An 18,356-nucleotide genomic window follows, 5' to 3' on the forward strand; every position below is an offset into this window, starting at 1 on the left:
CCCTTCTTGAAAGTACTTCTCCCTGGGAATGGTCAGCAGTGACACAGCCAGGGGACATGTCTTTTGACTTCCCCTATCTCAGGGCGACTTGCTGCCTTCCTAAACCGTTGCTGCCTCCTCCCTCGGAGACTGGAGGCACTTTGAACTTTTATCTGGAGTCCCAAGCAGTTCTCCTGGAATCCTAAGGGCTCCCTTCCTTGTTTCTCCCATTTCAGCCTAGGGAGGTTGTCATGCGAATTAAGGCATCTTCTGAGCTGCTCTGAGGTACCAGAGTTTTGGAGATGGGCATGCAGATTAGTATTCGGTCCTGCTCTCCATAACCCTTTGCTGCAGTTCAGACTGATTTGCAGCTCTATAAATGAAGGTCATGTTTATTAGTAAGTAGATCTTTTTTCTAAATTCAACACAGTTTGTATTTAATGTCTATGCTCAGAAAGTCTTTTTGGTCCTGTAAAACATGTGTTTGGGGGGTTGGCCATCCTGTGGTTACGAGTTTACTACAGACTTTTGTAAAAATCACCCTATCCCCCAGTATCTTGCATGTTTTTTTTTTCCTCTGCTCAAATTAAATAATAACTGTATTAGATACCATTCCAGAATATTTAGGTAGAAATAATTGGTGTAAATCATAGATTTTGGAATTTGGAATGATCAAAACTGACAAAACTTGTAGACTGACAGTTTATTCTTTTGCTCATTATCTTTCTTATCTTGCTTTCACATGGATTGTCCTCTTCCCAGTGGTTTCAAACTTAATCCCAGAATGACAAATCAGTGGTGAAGGTAATACCCACATTTCAAAATGTTTCTGTCTTTGTTAACTTTGAAATGAGAGCATCCAAGTACGTTTGTCAAAGGGATGCTTAAATTAGAGTTTGTATTTCGACATTTCAGACTGCATGCATTTTAAGTGATTTCTTGACAGATGATTTCACAGAATCTGCTCCTTTTGCTTTATAGAAAGGGGATCTGAGACTCAGGAGTTAAGTAGCTGAAATGAGATCACACTGTTCTCAGTTGCAGAGCCCCAACCAGAATCTATTTTCCTCTCTCAGCACTAATTCTGTTCTGGGTTTTCATTCTGGGTCCACTCATTTACATGGGTGAGACCATTGATAAAGTCAATAATGGAATGTATTACCAACATTCAGTTTACTTAAGGTTGATAATGAAATAAAAAGGGGCAGGGTAGAGGGATGTTGAATAATATTTTTTTACTCAAATTAAGAAGTTTGTGTCATTTCAAGTACTTGTATTTTAAAAGTTATTTTAATTATAAAAATGTTAGATGAATATATGCTCACTGAAAAAAATCTAACTACATACAGACCGACAGAGTGAAAGATAAATTTTTTCCCCTCATCACCAATCTCTCACTCCCTTCCTCCCAATATCATTTCTCTCTTTTAGGTACCATTACTAGTATATCCTTCTGGCCTTTTCTTATTCCCTGCAAACATATAAAGAAACTCTTCTTCAAATTTCCTGATATGGAACTTCCTCTGCTACAATATGGTATTCTGGTTCCCAAACTAGAGAAATAAGTTTTCTAACTGAGATTCTGGGAAACATAAGACTTTTTTTTTTTTTTTGACAATTATATATTTTTCTAACACCAGGAGGTATTTACATATATATGTTAGTTTTCCATATTCTTAGTTTCATGAAATTCTAGTGGAATATATCTCATAAGAGAGTAGTAAAAGTAGCATTTTTTTTTTTTTTTTTGACTGGGTTGTACAGCTTGCGGGATCTTAGTTCCCTGACCAGGGATTGAACCCATACCCTCAGCAGTGAAAGAATGGAGACTTATGCACTGGACTGCCAGGGAATTCCCTTGAAAGTAGTTTTGTATATCTTCAAGCTATTTTGATTATCACTATGTTTTCAAAATGGTAGTTTTTAAAATCAAATGAATGAAGCCTCAGAAAAGCTTCTTTAAATTACTTTGTCTTTAAAATATTTAAAATTCCAGTTGTTTGTATCATTTCTTCAGAGTATATTTGTTTCACATGGCTAGACTCTTTATTTGTTTAGGTCAGTGCTTTTTATGGTGCTTTATTTTTCACACTGAGTGACCTTGTATTGGTATTTCTGTGATTTGACATTGCAGAAACTGGTTTATTAGAAGTGTATGCTAACACTTGGTGGCAGGAGAAGACCAGTTTCAAATCAAATGTGCATCTTAAGGCAGATCCAGATTCTTCAAGAAATAAATGCAATCTTTTCATGAATAGAACAGTTGTTTTTAGTCATGAATTATTTTTTGGACTTCTTAGATATTTTTCCTGAGTTATAACTCTTTCAAATGACTAATATAGCACTTAAACTATCCAAGCTATAGGTTATTAATTGGCCCTTTTGTAACCCTAACCCTAACCCTAACCCTCTTTTTCACAAAGTCAGACAATGAGAGAACTTTAGAATGAAAGAAATGATCTTTGAAATTGCTCCCTTTTTCACTTGGACTGGTTTGAGTGCAGAGTTTGTTATGCACATAGCTAAGGGCAGAGGGGTAGTTATTGGGCCCTATGATGATGAGGTTGGGGAAAGCAGGGAAGGTTCCCTGGAGAAGGGCATGGCAACCCACTCCAGTATTCTTGCCTGGGAAACCCCATGGGCAGAGGAACCTGGGGGGCTGCAGTCCATCAGGTTACAGGGCTGCACATGACTGAATGCACGCAGCAAAGAGGGCCTGCCAGGCTGCTCTGCCGCCGCCTCTCCTGAAGAAGGCACTTTAGGTGCCTTGGTAAGAGCAGGGTTTTATTATTCCAGACAAAAACTGGTCTTAGAAATATCCTTGGTATAAGTTAAAGCAAGCCTGATTCACAAGATGGCAGAGTAGAAGGACATGAGCTCATCTTCTCCTGTGAGAACTCCAAAATTGCAACTAACTGTTGAACATCCATCGACAGGAGAATGATTGACCACTTGGACCACAGCCTTGTCTAACTCAATAAAACTATGAGCCATGCTATGTAGGGCCACCCAAGATGGACCAGTCATGGTGGAAGGTACTGACAAAACGTGGGCCACTGGAGAAGGGAATGGCAAACCACTTCAGTATTCTTGCCTTGAGAACCCCGTGAACAGTATGAAAAGGCAGAAAAGATAGGACATTGAAAGATGAACTCCCCAGGTCAGTATGGCCAATATGCTACTGGAGAAGAGTGGAGAAATAGTTCCAGAAAGAATGAAGAGGCTGAGGCAAAGCGAAAATAGCACTCTGTTGTGGATGTGACTGGTGATGGAAGGAAAGTCCGATGCTGTAAAGAACAATATCACATAGGAACCTGGAATGTTAGGTCCCTGAATAAAGGTAAATCATTAGTGGTCAAACAGGAGATGGCAAGAGTGAACATCAACATTTTAGGAGTCAGTGAGCTAAAATGGACTGGAATGGGTGAATTTAATTCAGATGACCATTATATCTACTACTGTGGGCAAGAATCTCATCAAAGAAATGGAATAGCCCTCATAGTCAACAAAAGAGTCCAAAATGCAGTACTTGGTGCCATCTCAAAAATGACAGAATGATCTTTGTTTGTTTCCAAGACAAACCATTCAATATCACAGTAATCCAAGGCTATGCCCCAACCACTAATGTTGAAGAAGCTGAAGTTGAATGGTTCTATGACGACCTACAAGACCTTCTAGAACTAACACCAAAAAAAGATGTCCTTTTCATCATAGAGGACTGAAATGCAAAAGTAGGAAGTCAAGAGATGATACCTGGAGTAACAGCCAAGTTTGGCCTTGGAGTACAAAATGAAGCAGGGCAAAAGCTAACAGAGTTTTGCCAAGAGAATGCACTGGTCATAGTAAACACCCTTTTCCAAAAACACAAGAGATAACTCTACACGTGGACATCACCAAATGGTCAACATTGAAATCAGATTGATTATATCCTTTGCAGCCAAAGATGGAGAAGCTCTATACAGTCAGCAAAAATAAGACCGGGAGCTGACTGTGGCTCAGACCATGAACTCCTTATTGCCAATTTCAGACTTAAGTTGAAGAAAGTGGGGAAAACCACTGGACCATTCAGGTATGACCTAAATCAAACCCTTACGATTATACAGTGGAAGTGACAAATAGATTGAAGGGATTAGATCTGATACATAGATTGCCTGAAGAACTATGGATAGAAGTTCGTAACATTGTGCAGGAGTTGGTGATCAAAACCATCCCCCAAAAGAAGAAATGCAAAAAGGCAAAATGGTTGTCTGAGGAGGCCTTACAAATAGCTGAAAAAAGAAGAGAAGTGAAAAGCAAAGGAGAAAAGGAAAGATATATCCATTTGAACACAGAGTTCCAAAGAATAGCAAGGAGAAATAAGAAAGCCTTCCTCAGTGATCAATGCAAGGAAATAGAGGAGAAGAATAAAATGGGAAAGACTAGAGATCTCTTCAAGAAAATAAGAGATACCAAGGCATTATTTCTTGCAAAGATGAGCACAATAAAGGGCAGAAATGGTATGGACCTAACAGAAACAGAAGATATTAAGAAGAGGTGGCAAGAATACACAGAAGAACTGTACAAAAGAGATCTTCATGACTCAGATAACCACGATGGTTTGATCACTCACCTAGAGCCAGACATCCTGGAATGCAAAGTTAAGTGGGCCTTAGGAAGCATCACTACGAACAAAGCTATTGGAGATGACGGAATTCCAGCTGAGCTGTTTCAAGTCCTAAAAGATGATGCTGTGAAAATGCTGCACTCAATATGTCAGCAAATTTGGAAAACTCAGCAGTGGCCACAGGACTGGAAAAGGTCAGTTTTCATTTCAATCCCAAAGAGAGGCAGTGCCAAAAACTTTCAAACTACCACATAATTGCACGTGTTTCACAAGCTAGCAAAGTAATGCTCAAAATTCTCCAAGCCAGGCTTCAACAGTATGTGAACCGTGAACTTTCAGCAGTTCAAGGTAGATTGAGAAAAGGCAGAGGAACTAGAGATCAAATTTTGACAATATCTGTTGGATCATAGAAAAAGCAAGAGAGTTCCAGAAAACATCTACTTCTGCTTTATTGACTACCTTAAAACCTTTGACTCTGTGGATCACAGCAAACTGTGGAAATTCTTAAAGAGATGGGAATACCAGACTACCTTACCTGCCTTCTGAGTAATCTGTATGCAGGTCAAGAAGCAACAGTTAGAACTGGACATGGGACAACAGACTGGTTCCAAATTAGGAAGGGAGCACGCCAAGGCTGTATATTGTCACCTCGCTTATTTAACATATGCAGAGTACATGATGTGAAATGCTGGACTGGATGAAGTACAAACTGAAATTAAGGTTTCCAGGAGAAATATCAATAATTCAGATATGCAGATGACACCACCCTTATGGCAGAAACTGAAGAGGAACTGAAGAGCCTCTTGATGAAAGTGAAGAAGGAGAGTGAAAAAGCTGACTTAAGACTCAACATTCATAAAAGGAAGACCATAGCATCTGGTCCCATTCCTTTATGGCAAATTGATGGGGAAACAATGGAAACAGTGAGAGACTTTATTTTCTTGGGCTCCAGAATCACTGCAGATGGTGACTGCAACTATGAAATTAAAAGACCGTTGTTCCTTGGAAGAAAAGCATATTAAAAAGCAGAGATATTTCTTTGCCAACAAAGGTCTGTCTACTCTAAGCTATGGTTTTTCCAGTAGTCCTGTATGGATGTGAGAGTTGGATCCTAAAGCTGAGCGCTGAATAAATGATGCTTTTGAGCTGTGGTGTTGGAGAAGACTCTTGAGAGTCCCTTGGACTGCAAGGAGATCCAACCAGTCCATCCTAAAGGAAATCAGTCCTGAGTGTTCATTAGAAGATACTGAAGCTGAAGCTCTGATCCTTTAGTCACCTGATGGAAAGTAGTGACTCATTGGAAAAGAGCCTGATGTGAGAAAGATTGAAGGCAGGAGGAGAAAGGGACGACAGAGGATGAGATGGTTGGATGGCATCACTGACTTGATGGACCTGAGTTTGAGTAAGCTCTGGGAGTGGGTTATGGACAGGAAGGCCTGGCTTGCTGCAGTCCTTGGGGTTGCAAAGAGTTGGACATGACTGAGCAACTGAACTGAACTGAACTGATGTTAAAGCAGATTGTTTCAGTAACCTATTCCTGAATCTCCCAATGCCTAATAACTTACAAATTTTAATTGTTTGGGAGTCTCTTTTCATATTATCAAGTGCAGTTAGTTCTGAGGCTATAATATGGAATTCTCTTTGGATTTTTCTTAGTTAAAAATCAATAAATGAAAACCCAACACAGTATCTCTTTTTGCTTTAATTTTTTTAAAGCTTAAGATGCGGTGAAACCCACTGTGAGATGGAATTGTGACCTCTTTGAGCGTCTCGGTGCCATTAGCCCACTGTGTCATCTCTTATGTGTCAGCACACTATATATAGCAACTGACTTCGGTTTTGTTTCTGAGGCATTTTTCAGCTTCCTGCTGTTCTGTTGTCTGCTTCTGTGTTTTGAGATAAACCTAAGTATGCCTTTTAATTGTTTAAAAACTGGAAATGCTGTCTTCAGAAGTAGACTCACTAAATGTTCGTTTGTAACTTTTCAGTAATTTATACATCTTTGAACATTGAAACATATAGGAAATAATAAGCAGAAAGCAAAATTATTTTTAAGGAAGCATTCTGTGATTTGATTCATGTCAGAATACCAAAATGGCTCCTGGTTGACCTTTATTCTCTTAAGAGATTTTGAAAAATTTGAAAACTCTAGAAGAAATGACCCCAGTCAACCTAATATTATTTAGTCCATACAGAGTGGAATGAAGATTTGAAGTAAGTGTTTTCATTGACATTTCCTGAAAGTTTTTTCTCAGGATATCTCTCGGGATTTTATGTGAGGTAAGGATTCTGTGATCAAGTGCATGTTAGCAGTGATGGGTTAAAGTTAGTCTGAGTCTTTATTTCCGGGTTTCTTAGGATCTCTGAAACGTGAATGTTTACTGTGAATCTTAAGAGCTTCCAACAACAAAAGTTTAATTTTTTGCTACTGGGTCATCTGTGGCTCTGTTCCACGTTGTCTTTATTCAAGACCTTGGTTTAGCAGCTTACATCTAGGACTTCACTGGCCTTTGACTGAAGGTAGAGAGAGATGTTGATAGACAGCTGAAAGTTTCTGCTAAGAAGTGACGCATGTCATTCCTGTTCACGTCTTATTGGCCAAAGAAGGTCACATGGTCCTTTCTGGGTTCAACGGAGCAGGATATATAACCCACTAGCAGCAAAGGACACCACAAGAAAGGGCAGTGAATGTTTTGAACGTTATACATCCTACCTGAGCATCGTTTCCTAAATGTACTTGATAAGCGTGGCCTTTTCTTCATCTCCTATTGTAGTGCATTGTTTAGGCAATGCTGGTCTTTATCATTCAGGCTTAAATGATACCCTTTCTTCCAACATACAGATTCAGTGGAGAGTTTACTTACTGTCTAGCATTTATATCCCAAGGCAAGATTCTGATTTAAATGCCATTTAAAAAACAGAGTTTTAGAGCTAGGATTAAAAGATGCAATAAGGAAGTATTTGAGGTAATTAGAGTTGCATAGGTTTGCCTTCAGTTCAGTCGCTCAGTCGTGTCCCTGTGTTCTCTTTGTGACCCCATGAACCGCAGCATGCCAGGCCTCCCTGTCAATCACCAACTCCTGGAGTTTACTCAAACTCGTGTCCATCAAGTTGATGATGCCATCCAACCATCTCATCCTCTGTCGTCCCCTTCTCCTCCTGCCCTCAGTCTTTCCCAGCATCAGGATCTTTCCAATGAGTCAGCTCTTTGCATCAGGTGGCCAAAGTATTGGAGTTTCAGCTTCAACATCAGTCCGTCCAATGAACACACAGGACTGATCTCCTTTAGAAAGGACTGGTTGGATCTCCTCGCAGTCCAAGGGACTCTCGAGTCTTCTCCAACACCACAGTTCAAAAGCATCAATTCTTCAGCACTCAGCTTTCTTTATAGTCCAACTCTCACATCCGTACATGACTACTGGAAAAAGACAGCCATGACTAGATGACCTTTGTTGGCAAAGTAATGTCTCTGTCTAGGTTGGTCATAACTTTCCTTCCAAGGAGTAAGCGTCTTTTAATTTCATGGCTGCAGTCACCATCTGCAGTCATTTTGGAGCCCCCAAAAATAGTCAGACACTGTTTCTACTGGTTCCCCATCTATTTGCCATGAAGGGATGGGACCAGATGCCATGATCTTAGTTTTCTGAATGTTGAGCTTTAAGCCAACTTTTTCATTCTCCTCTTTCACTTTCATCAAGATGACTTTAGTTCTTCACTTTCTGCCATAAGGGTGGTGTCATCTGCATATCTGAGGTTATTGATATTTCTCCTGGCAATCTTGATTCCAGCTTGTGCTTCCTCCAGCCCAGCGTTTCTCATGATGTACTCTGCACATAAGTTAAATAAGCAGGGTGACAATATACAGCCTTGACGTACTCCTTTTCCTGTTTGGAACCAGTCCGTTGTTCCATGTCCAGTTCTAACTGTTGCTTCCTGACCTGCATACAGGTTCTCAAGAGGCAGGTCAGGTGGTCTGGTATTCAAATCTCTTTCAGAATTTTCCACAGTTTGTGGTGATCCACGCAGTTTTTCTGGAACTCTTTTAACTATATTATAACTATATTAAAATATGAATGTTCCCTCTATCTCAACTATTACTGTTAGTAATGGGGAACATTTTTCTCAAGTCACTTTTAGACGATTGAGACCTCTGTTGATTTCAGTTTTCTAGTCGAGGACAGGATGGAGCATGATGATCTTATGTGAAACTGGCAGGCTCCACAGAGGGTTGATTATGGTTAAAGGCAAAATGGAACATATGATCAAGAAAGTGTAAAGTTTATTCCAAAATTGAGTTGATGTAAAATTAGCTTATATAATAGGTAACAGCTAATTGCCAACCCACCTGAATAGTAACATAAAAGCAAATCAAGTTAAGATTATTTGAATGATAATAAGATTTTTCTCTACCGCTACAGAGTGGTCAAACTCCACTGGCCACTCACCTCTTGTTAAGTATAATTAATTGCATAATAAAAGAAGGTAAAGCTGTATTTTTCTTGAGAGCCCCATTTAGCCAGAAGTGTAATTAGTTTTAGATGATGCCTAAATTAGTTTAGATCAAATTGCCAACATCTGCTGGATCATCGAAAAAGCAAGAGAGTTCCAGAAAAACATCTATTTCTGCTTTATTGACTATGCCAAAGCCTTTGACTGTGTGGATCACAATAAACTGTGGAAAATTCTGAAAGAGATTCGAATACCAGACCACCTGACCTGCCTCTTGAGAAATCTGTATGCAGGTCAGGAAGCAACAGTTAGAACTGGACATGGAACAACAGACTGGTTCCAAATAGGAAAAGGAGTACGTCAAGGCTGTATATTGTCACCCTGCTTATTTAACTTATATGCAAAGTACATCATGAGAAATGCTGGGCTGGAAGAAGCACAAGCTGGAATCAAGATTGCCAGGAGAAATATCAATAACCTCAGATATGCAGATGACACCACCCTCATCGCAGAAGGTGAAGAGGAACTCAAAAGCCTCTTAATTAAAGTGAAAGAGGAGAGTGAAAAAGTTGGCTTAAAGCTCAACATTCAGAAAACTAAGATCATGGCATCTGGTCCCATTACTTCATGGGAAATAGATGGGGAAACAGTAGAAACAGTGGCTGACTTTATTTTTTGGGGCTCCAAAATGACTGCAGATGGTGATTGCAGCCACAAAATTAAAAGATGCTTACTCCTTGGAAAGAAAGTTATGACCAACCTAGACAGCATATTAAAAAGCAGAGACATTACTTTGCCAACAAAGGTCTGTTTAGTCAAGGCTATGGTTTTTCCAGTGGTCATGTATGGGTGTGAGAGTTGGACTGTGAAGAAAGCTGAGTGCTGAAAAATTGATGCTTTTGAACTGTGGTGTTGGAGAAGACTCTTGAGAGTCCCTTGGACTGCAAGGAGATCCAACCAGTCCATCCTAAAGGAGATCAGTCCTGGGTGTTCATTGGAAGGACTGATGCTGAAGCTGAAACTCCAATACTTTGGCCACCTCATGGGAAGAGTTGACTCATTGGAAAAGACTCTGATGCTGGGAGGGATTAGGGGCAGGAGGAGAAGGGGACGACAGAGGATGAGATGGCTGGATGGCATCACCGACTCGATGGACATGGGTTTGAGTAAACTCCGGGAGTTGGTGATGGACAGGGAGGCCTGGCGTGCTGCGATTCATGGGGTCGCAAAGAGTCAGACACGACTGAGCGACTGAACTGAACTGACCTGAAACTAGTTTACACTGGAATTTTATTTCCAGTCCTAAATATGAAAGGATTTACTTTGACCATTCATTGGAACCATATTCTCCCAAGGAAAGTTACCTCAAAAATAGAATAATACTAAATTGCTCAATTCTTCCAACTGATTAGCCCTATAAATTAAAGGTGAATAATGTTGTTTTCTCTTAAAAGGGCAAAACTTCACATTATCTGTAGTTAAAGACTTAACAAATCTAGCTTGTATCACCTAAGGGCAGTTAGAGTTCTTTCTCTGTAACCTACCTGATAGCAACATTTCATATATATATTGTTTATTTTATTTTTGGTTGCGCTGGGCCGTCCTTTCATGGGCTTTCTCTAGGTGCAGAAAGCAGGTCTCCTGTTCAGTTGGAGCATGCAGGCATCTGATTGCGGTGGCTTCTCTTGTTGCAGAATGTGGGCTCTTGTGCGTGGGTTTCGGTAGTTGCAGCACATGGCCTCAGCAGTTTTCATGCACAGGCTTAGCTGCTCTGTGGCCTGTGGAATCTTCCTGGACCAGGGATCGAACCCATGTCCCCCGTATTGGCAGGCAGATCCCCATCCACTGTACCAGCAGGGAAGTCCAGCGTTTTTAATTGTTAGTGAACTCTGACACCGTTTTGGAGACCCATCTTTAAGGCCTTCTAAGTACAGCTGTGTCTTTACACTGACCTCAAGCCAATGGCCAGTGTGTGAAGGTACTTTTTTTCCTTCCTCAGCTACAGCCTTCTCTACAGAGGAATTTGATTCTGATTTGTTACATATCTTTATTTAGAGCAGAACATTTCATTCAGAGTGGTTTCACTTTTGTCTCCAGCGCAGCTGTGGGATCTAAATCAGTCAGTACCTGGGAGAATGTTCTGTGACCTTCTCTAGTGGTCCTGGACCTTTAGCAGCATCCTCCCTCCCCCACCTTCATACTCCATCTGGTTTTCATGACTTGGCCCCTTTGGATTCCATCTTGCTCCTCATCCTCCCTGACCCATCCTGATAATCAGAGAATGGTGAACAGGACCTTGTGCTCTTGAATTTCCAGTGCGGATATCTCTAGAACTTAATTCAGAGGAACCAGATGGGGGCAGTAGTCTCCTGGGAATTAGCTGAGTGGCTATGGAAATCAGGTGAAACATACTTCCCAACAGATGGTACTTTGTACCAGGTGTATCCCTACAGGCCTGTGCTTACATTGTATGCAGCTGGAGGAGGTCTGCATGCCAGGGGAGCGGGATGAGGTCTGCATGCCAGGGGAGCGGGATGAGGTCTGCATGCCAGGGGAGCGGGACGAGGTCTGCATGCCAGGGCATGGTGTCAGGTTGGGCTTGTCCAGGTCCCCTCGGTGAGGAGCGTACTGGGTAGAGCAGAAAAGCCAGTGGACCATGCCAGTGTTGATCATTTTGGCAAACTATCAACCCAAGATTCCCTGTTTCTTATTAGCGTTTGTATTTTTTATTTTTATTTTGTCCACTAAACCCTGTGTTTATTTTAATAGTCTGGAAGTGTTTCTGAAATTTTCAAAAGATTTTTTATTTTTAAAATCTCTAACAGGGAAAATCATGTGAAAATTACTGGCTGGCCTGACACCTTTTTTTTAAACTGTACGTTTTTGGAGAGCAAAATATAATAGAGTATTTGTATATTATGGTGACTGTGAGTCCATTAGAAGAAGTATGTGATACTTTTATTTATTTATTGGCTATGCCTTGTGTCTTGAGGGATCTTAGTTTCCCAACCAGGAACTGAGCTCTGGCCACTGGACTACCAGAGAATTCCTATAATCCTTTTAATTTGTATTTCAAGAGTTTATCTAGGGCATTTTTCCCAATTAAAATATAGATTGTTTTAAATGTCAAAAGAAAGACTCCAATTATTTTATTGGAGTTTATTTAATCCAATAATTTTGCTATAAAATTATTTTATACAGTGCTATGTGTTACACTGAAAATGAAAATCTATGAATATATTTCTTGCTCTACCTGGGGAGAAATATTCATTTTGAAATTGCTGTAAGGGTTACACATGATTCCCAGGACATATATTTAATGATGGTTCAATATCCAATTATTGTTTTTTTTTTCTATCTCCTTTTATCTAATTTGATATCCAGGGAATGTTTCCAGCCAAATTAAGTGAAAAGGCAAATCAGTGAACACCTATCTCCCTTGTCCCATTTCCTACCGTGTAACCCACTTAGTGTGAATCTTAGTGTCATTATTTCTTTCTCATTTCTTAGCTTAGTTCTTGTCATATTCGCTTGTTGGGATACTTTCCTGTGAGGAAGGGACTTTGTTGCAATTGGTGAGCAGGGAATATGCCTGGAGAGTTGAAAGAGGAAGAGTTAGGGGAAGTGAGGTGTTCTCTGAGAATGAAGGGAGGGAGGGAGGAATGATGTTGACGGGAAGGGAGTAAAGGAAATTGATGAATACTAATTAATAAGAAAGTGGGAAATGAAGAAAGTACTTGATGCCTAGGAGCAGGATGAGCTACAAAACACTCTAGGTCTTTCTCGCTGCAGTTAGTGATGTCTGTCAGCTCAGTCGCTCAGTCGTGTCCGACTCTTTGCAGCCCCATGAACTGCGGCACGCCAGGCCTCCCTGTCCATCACCAACTCCCGGAATCCACCCAAACCCATGTCCATCGAGTCGGTGATGCCATCCAGCCATCTCACCCTCTGTCATCACCTCCACCTCCTGCCTTCACTCTTTCCCAGCATCAAGGTCTTTTCCTGTGAGTCAGTTCTTCCCATCAGGTGGCCAAAGTATTGGAGTTTCAGTTTCAGCATCAGTCCTTCCAGTGAATATTCAGGACTGATCTCCTTTAGGATGGACTGGTTGGATCTTCTTGCAGTCCAAGCGACTCTCAAGAGTCTTCTCCAACACCACAGTTCAAAAGCATCAATTCTTCGATGCTCAGTTTTCTTTATAGTCCAACTCTTACATCCATACATGACTACTGGAAAAACCATAGCTTTGACTAGATGGACCTTTGTTGGCAAAGTAATGTCTCTGCTTTTGAATATGCTGTCTAGATTTGCCATAGCTTTTCTTCCAAGGAGCAAGCATCTTTTAATTTCATGGCTGCAGTCACCATCTGCAATGATTTTGGAGCCCCCCAAAATAAAGTCTGTCGCTGTTTCCATGTTTCCCCATCTGTTTGCCATGAAGTGATGGGACCAGATGCCATGATCTTAGTTTTCTGAATGTTGAGTTTTAAGCCAAATGATGTCTGTCAGTTCAGTTCATTTCAGTTCAATCACTAAGTCGTGTCTGACTCTTTGTGACCCCATGGACTGCAGCACGCCAGGCCTGCCTGTCCATTGCCAATTCCCGGAGTTTACCAAAACTCATGTCCATTGAGTCTGTGTTGCCATCCAGACATCTCATCCTCTGCTGTCCCCTTCTCCTCCCGCCTTCACTCTTACCAAGCATCAGTGACGTCTATGGATGCATGTAAAAGATTTTCCCAGTATATGACCCCTGCTACATTGTCCAGGTTTTCAGTTCTCATTAGGTTGGATCTGAGGCTCTCGTTTGGTCTAAAATTCTATCTGTGGATAATTCAATCAATTTATATGAATGATTCCATACTTCTGATCTCTAGGCTATAAAAGCAGAACACATTCAACCACAGTATAACTGTGTTGCAGTGTATAGGCCAGTGTTACAGGACAAGTTAAAATTATTCATTAGGATTTTTCATGAACTTACTTCTGAATGAGCTTTTGCAGAACAGCTTCACTGTCATGTTTCATTGTTGGGATCCTAAGAATTTCTTGCACCAGTGACTTGCTAATATTTACTTACTTAATGTTGAGAGAATTGTTGATTAAATGGAAAGCTATTGCAATGAAGGATGAAAACATCTTAAATTGAGTTAAAAGTTTATAGTTCGTATTTGGGGAGAAATTTGGTGACGGGATATTTTATGTTTTATCTTTAGTTTATAGAAATAAATGGTTACATTGGTGGATTCAGGAGAACATGTTATTTGCTCCCGAGAGCAAAATGTTAGGAAAACAGATGTGATTAGGAGGAGTAGGATGTAACTTGTTTACACTTGAGTAACCTCAGGCCGCACTGAGCCAAGAACACACAGCTGGACTTTGATCAAGGGGAGTTGAGGTTCCAGCTGAGATAGGGCTGTCTGGGGAGCGTTCCTAGATGCCTTAGTTATGGGTGTCTGCTTCACTGAAATGAAAAAGTTCAGTTCAGTCACTCAGTCGTGTCTGACTCTCTGCAGCCCCATGGACTGCAGCACACCAGGCTTCCCTGTCCATCACCAACTCCCGGAGCTTACTCAAACTCATGTCCATCGAGTCAGTGATGCCATCCAACCATCTCATCCTCTGTCGTCCCCTTCTCCTCCTGCTTTCAATCTTTCTCAGCATCAGAGTCTTTTCCAACGAGTCAGTTCTTCCCATCAGATAGCCAAAGTATTGGAGTTTCAGTTTCAGCATCAGTCCTTCCTATGAACATTCAGGACTGATCGCCTTTAGGATGGACTGGTTGGATCTCCTTGCAGTCCAAGGGACTCGCAAGAGTCTTCTCCAACAACACAGTTCAAAAGCTTCAATTCTTCAGCACTCAGCTTTCTTTATAGTCCAACTCTCACATCTATATATGACTACTGGAAAAACCATAGCTTTGACTAGATGGACCTTTGTTGGCAAAGTAATGTCTCTGCTTTTTAATATGCTGTCTAGGTTGGTCATAGCTTTTCTTCCAAGGAGCAAGCATCTTTTAATTTCATGGCTGCAGTCACTATCTGCATTGATTTTGGAGCCCCCCAAAATAAAGCCTGTAACTGTTTTCATTGTTTCCCATCTATTTCCCATGTAGTGATGGGACTGGATGCCATGATCTTAGGTTTATGAATGTTGAGGTTTAAGCCAACTTTTTCACTCTCCTCTTTCACTTTCATCAAAAGGCTCTTTAGTTCTTTGCTTTCTGCCGTAAGGGTGGTGTCATCTGCATATCTGAGGTTATTGATATTTCTCCTGGCAATCTTGATTCCAGCTTGTGCTTCATCCAGCCCAGCGTTTCGCATGATGTACTCTGCAGATAAGTTAAATGAGCAGGGTGACAATATACAGTCTTGATGTACTCCTTTCCCTGTTTGGAACCAGTCTGTTGTACATGTCCAGTTCTAACTGTTGCTTCTTGACCTGCATACATATTTCTCAGGAGGCAGGTAAGGTAGTCTCGTATTCCCATCTCTTGAAGAATTTTCCAGTTTGTTGTGATCCACACAAAGACTTTGACGTAGTCATTAAAGCAAAAGTAAATGTTTTTCTGGAACTCCCATGTTTTTTTGATGATCCAACGGATGTTGGCAATTTCATCTCTGGTTCCTCCGCCTTTTCTAAATCCAGCTTAAACATCTGGAAGTTCACAATTCATGTAGTGTTGAAGCCTGGCTTGCAGAATTTTGAACATTACTTTGCTAGTGTGTGAGGTGAGTGCAGTTGTGTGGTAGTTTGAACATTCTTTGGCATTGGAATGAAAACTGACCTTTTCAGTCCTGTGGCCACTGCTGAGTTTTCCATATGAGAAATGAGAAAAGCCACCTGCAAATATCAGAAACAGTTATATGGCCAAACAGCATATGATTTCTTATGCTCTACTTGGGAAAGCTTGAGGAGGAATTGAGGTTTGCTAAGCAGACAAAGAATGAGCCTAGATGGGAGCAGTCTGTGTTGTAAATAAAGGTGTTGTAACGTCCCTGTGCTTTTGCATTGAGTCTGTGACTTTGAGAACTTCCCTGAGTGCCCTCAACACGTTCTCTTCTGGTTAACATGTCATTCATAGTCAGTATAAATGGGCTAACTGTTTGCAACCAAATTCGTGTTTCTGCCTCTGATCTTTTTGATTCCAGCAACTCATAAAAACAATACCACGAAGCAATGCAGCATATTCTCTTGGTGCTTTTTGTGAAGTGGCTTGTTTTACTGGGAGTTGTCTATCACCTCTTCTCCGTGACAGCTTTCCTTGCCACTTGATACCCCCAAGGAGCATCCATCTCTTCTCAGTGTTAGGACCGCGAGAAGGAGGTGTCAACAATAGATTCAAAACGTAGCTCTAGCGGCTTTGTTTCCACTTATTACTTGCTGAAAGGTGCAATATTGTAAATGTTAGATATAATACTGGGGTAAAGAGTTCCTACTTTTTCTTTCTCTAAAGCCTCAAGGTTAAACAAAGCGGTAGTGCCTAACGCAAGTATATAAATAGAGGGATTAAGGGGATGACCTCTCTGAAAAGCCTCATGGTGAGATGCATAGATGCTCCAGCATTAAGTGACTTAAAAAGAAGAACTGAGAAATACTGGATGCTCAAATAACAGCTGGTTTAAAAAATGCAGATAATCTGCCAGTGTTTTAGTTGATTATTTGCATGTTAGCAGTAGAAGAATTCTTCTTACAGTCTGGATACTTTGGGTAATTTTTACTGTGTGTAAGTAACATTACGGACTGTTTGCCATCTGCCTTTATGAAATTCATTTACTGTGGATGTATAATTATCACTTTATTTATTAATACTAATGCAGCATATTAAATGTAGGTGTTTTAGATGCTAGAAATTCTCAAAGCAATTTTCACATTGGTTTTAGCAATATGATAGTATATATGATTATATCTTAAGAATGATTAGTATTCTTAGAATTTTAATCTTTTAAATTGTGAAAGAGCTTGAATATTATCATTCTGTTCTTTTTCAATTTATTTGTGTTCTCCACTTACCCTGAATCTGAATCCAAGCTCTCCCTCTTACTAGCTGTGTGTTCTTCAGTAAGTGACCTGATTTCTCTGTGAATGAATTTCCTTATTGGAGGATACTAATGATACTAGTCTCAAATTTATTAAATTTAATTTAATTGCAATTAAATTGCAATTATTAAATAAGCTAATAAGTTCTTGAAGTAGTGCCTGTACATAGTAAACACTATGTAAGTATTTTCTAGTATTGTTAAGCTGATGGTAGAGAGCATCATTTTTTTTTTCAGATTGGTACAGAACAATGAGCAAAGTAGAACTGTTTTTTCTATTTCCCATCACTCGTTAACTTTTTCATCTCTGAAGTTACTGACAGGCCTGAGGCAGGGTGTTAGGGCCCCAGCCAGGTAGGAAATAGGCAATGCTAGACAGAGGGGCCAGGCACAGCCTAGGCTGACAAGTTGGCTGAGAGCAGCAGGAGGAGGAGATGGGAAAGCTGCAAGGCAGTTCTCAGCCAGGGATGCTAAGCTGGATCTGAAACCACCATGCTATTTGAGAGCCCACTGGCCGTGCGGTAGAGACTCCTCATGTCTTTCTGTCCCTGGCATGAACAGGCTGGGATGGACTGAGCCTGACTGGGCGGGGTCTCCGTTATCCCCCGTGAGAGGAGCTGAGGGGAAGACTGTAGCCAACGAGGAGGTCATCAAGTGTCTGCAACCGGGGAAAGGTGGAAGTAAAACAGTACAGATAAGTGAAAAATGTAGTTTTGCCAAGAGACGGAGTCATTAAGAATTGTAAAGTAAGATTTGCTTCAGGGAAGCCCCTTGTGGATAGAAAATCTTTTTATAACTTTGAATCACCAATATGTAACTTTGCACTGGGAATAGTGATCATTAAGAATAATTTTAGAGACTTTTGCTGATGGTCCAGCGTCTAAGACTCCATGTTTCCGTTGCAGGGGGCACAGGTTCAATTCCTGGCCAGAGAACTAGATTGTGCATTCTGCAACTAAAATTTGGCACAAAATAAATAAACAAACAGAGAAATGAATAAATATTAAAAAAAAAGAAAATATGTAGGCTCTCTGGGAAATAGAAAGTCACTGAAAAACCACTTAAAAAAATAAGTTTAGTCTTCTAACTGGTATCATATCACTAAAAATATGTAATTTTTTATCACTTATGAAAACGAACATAAAAGATTCCCATTCTTTTATCAGCTGATGCCTAAAATGACAGGCCGGTTTAGATTGGGTCTTAATTTGCATCTTGAATTTTGATTTCATGCCATTATCACAGAAAACATGCATTTCTTTCATAGCTGCTGGGTGACAGAAATA

At 40.5% G+C, this 18,356-nt stretch overlaps 1 protein-coding gene across 3 annotated transcripts in view; it reads left to right on the top strand.

Annotated features, from left to right (window-relative positions):
* The window catches only part of AKAP7 (A-kinase anchoring protein 7), a 134,909-nt gene that overhangs the window by 43,405 nt on the left and 73,148 nt on the right, over positions 1-18,356 (top strand). The gene's annotated exons all lie outside the window — the stretch shown is intronic.

This window comes from Cervus canadensis, chromosome 33, assembly GCF_019320065.1.
Source record: "Cervus canadensis isolate Bull #8, Minnesota chromosome 33, ASM1932006v1, whole genome shotgun sequence".
In the NCBI taxonomy this organism is placed as follows: domain Eukaryota; kingdom Metazoa; phylum Chordata; class Mammalia; order Artiodactyla; family Cervidae; genus Cervus; species Cervus canadensis.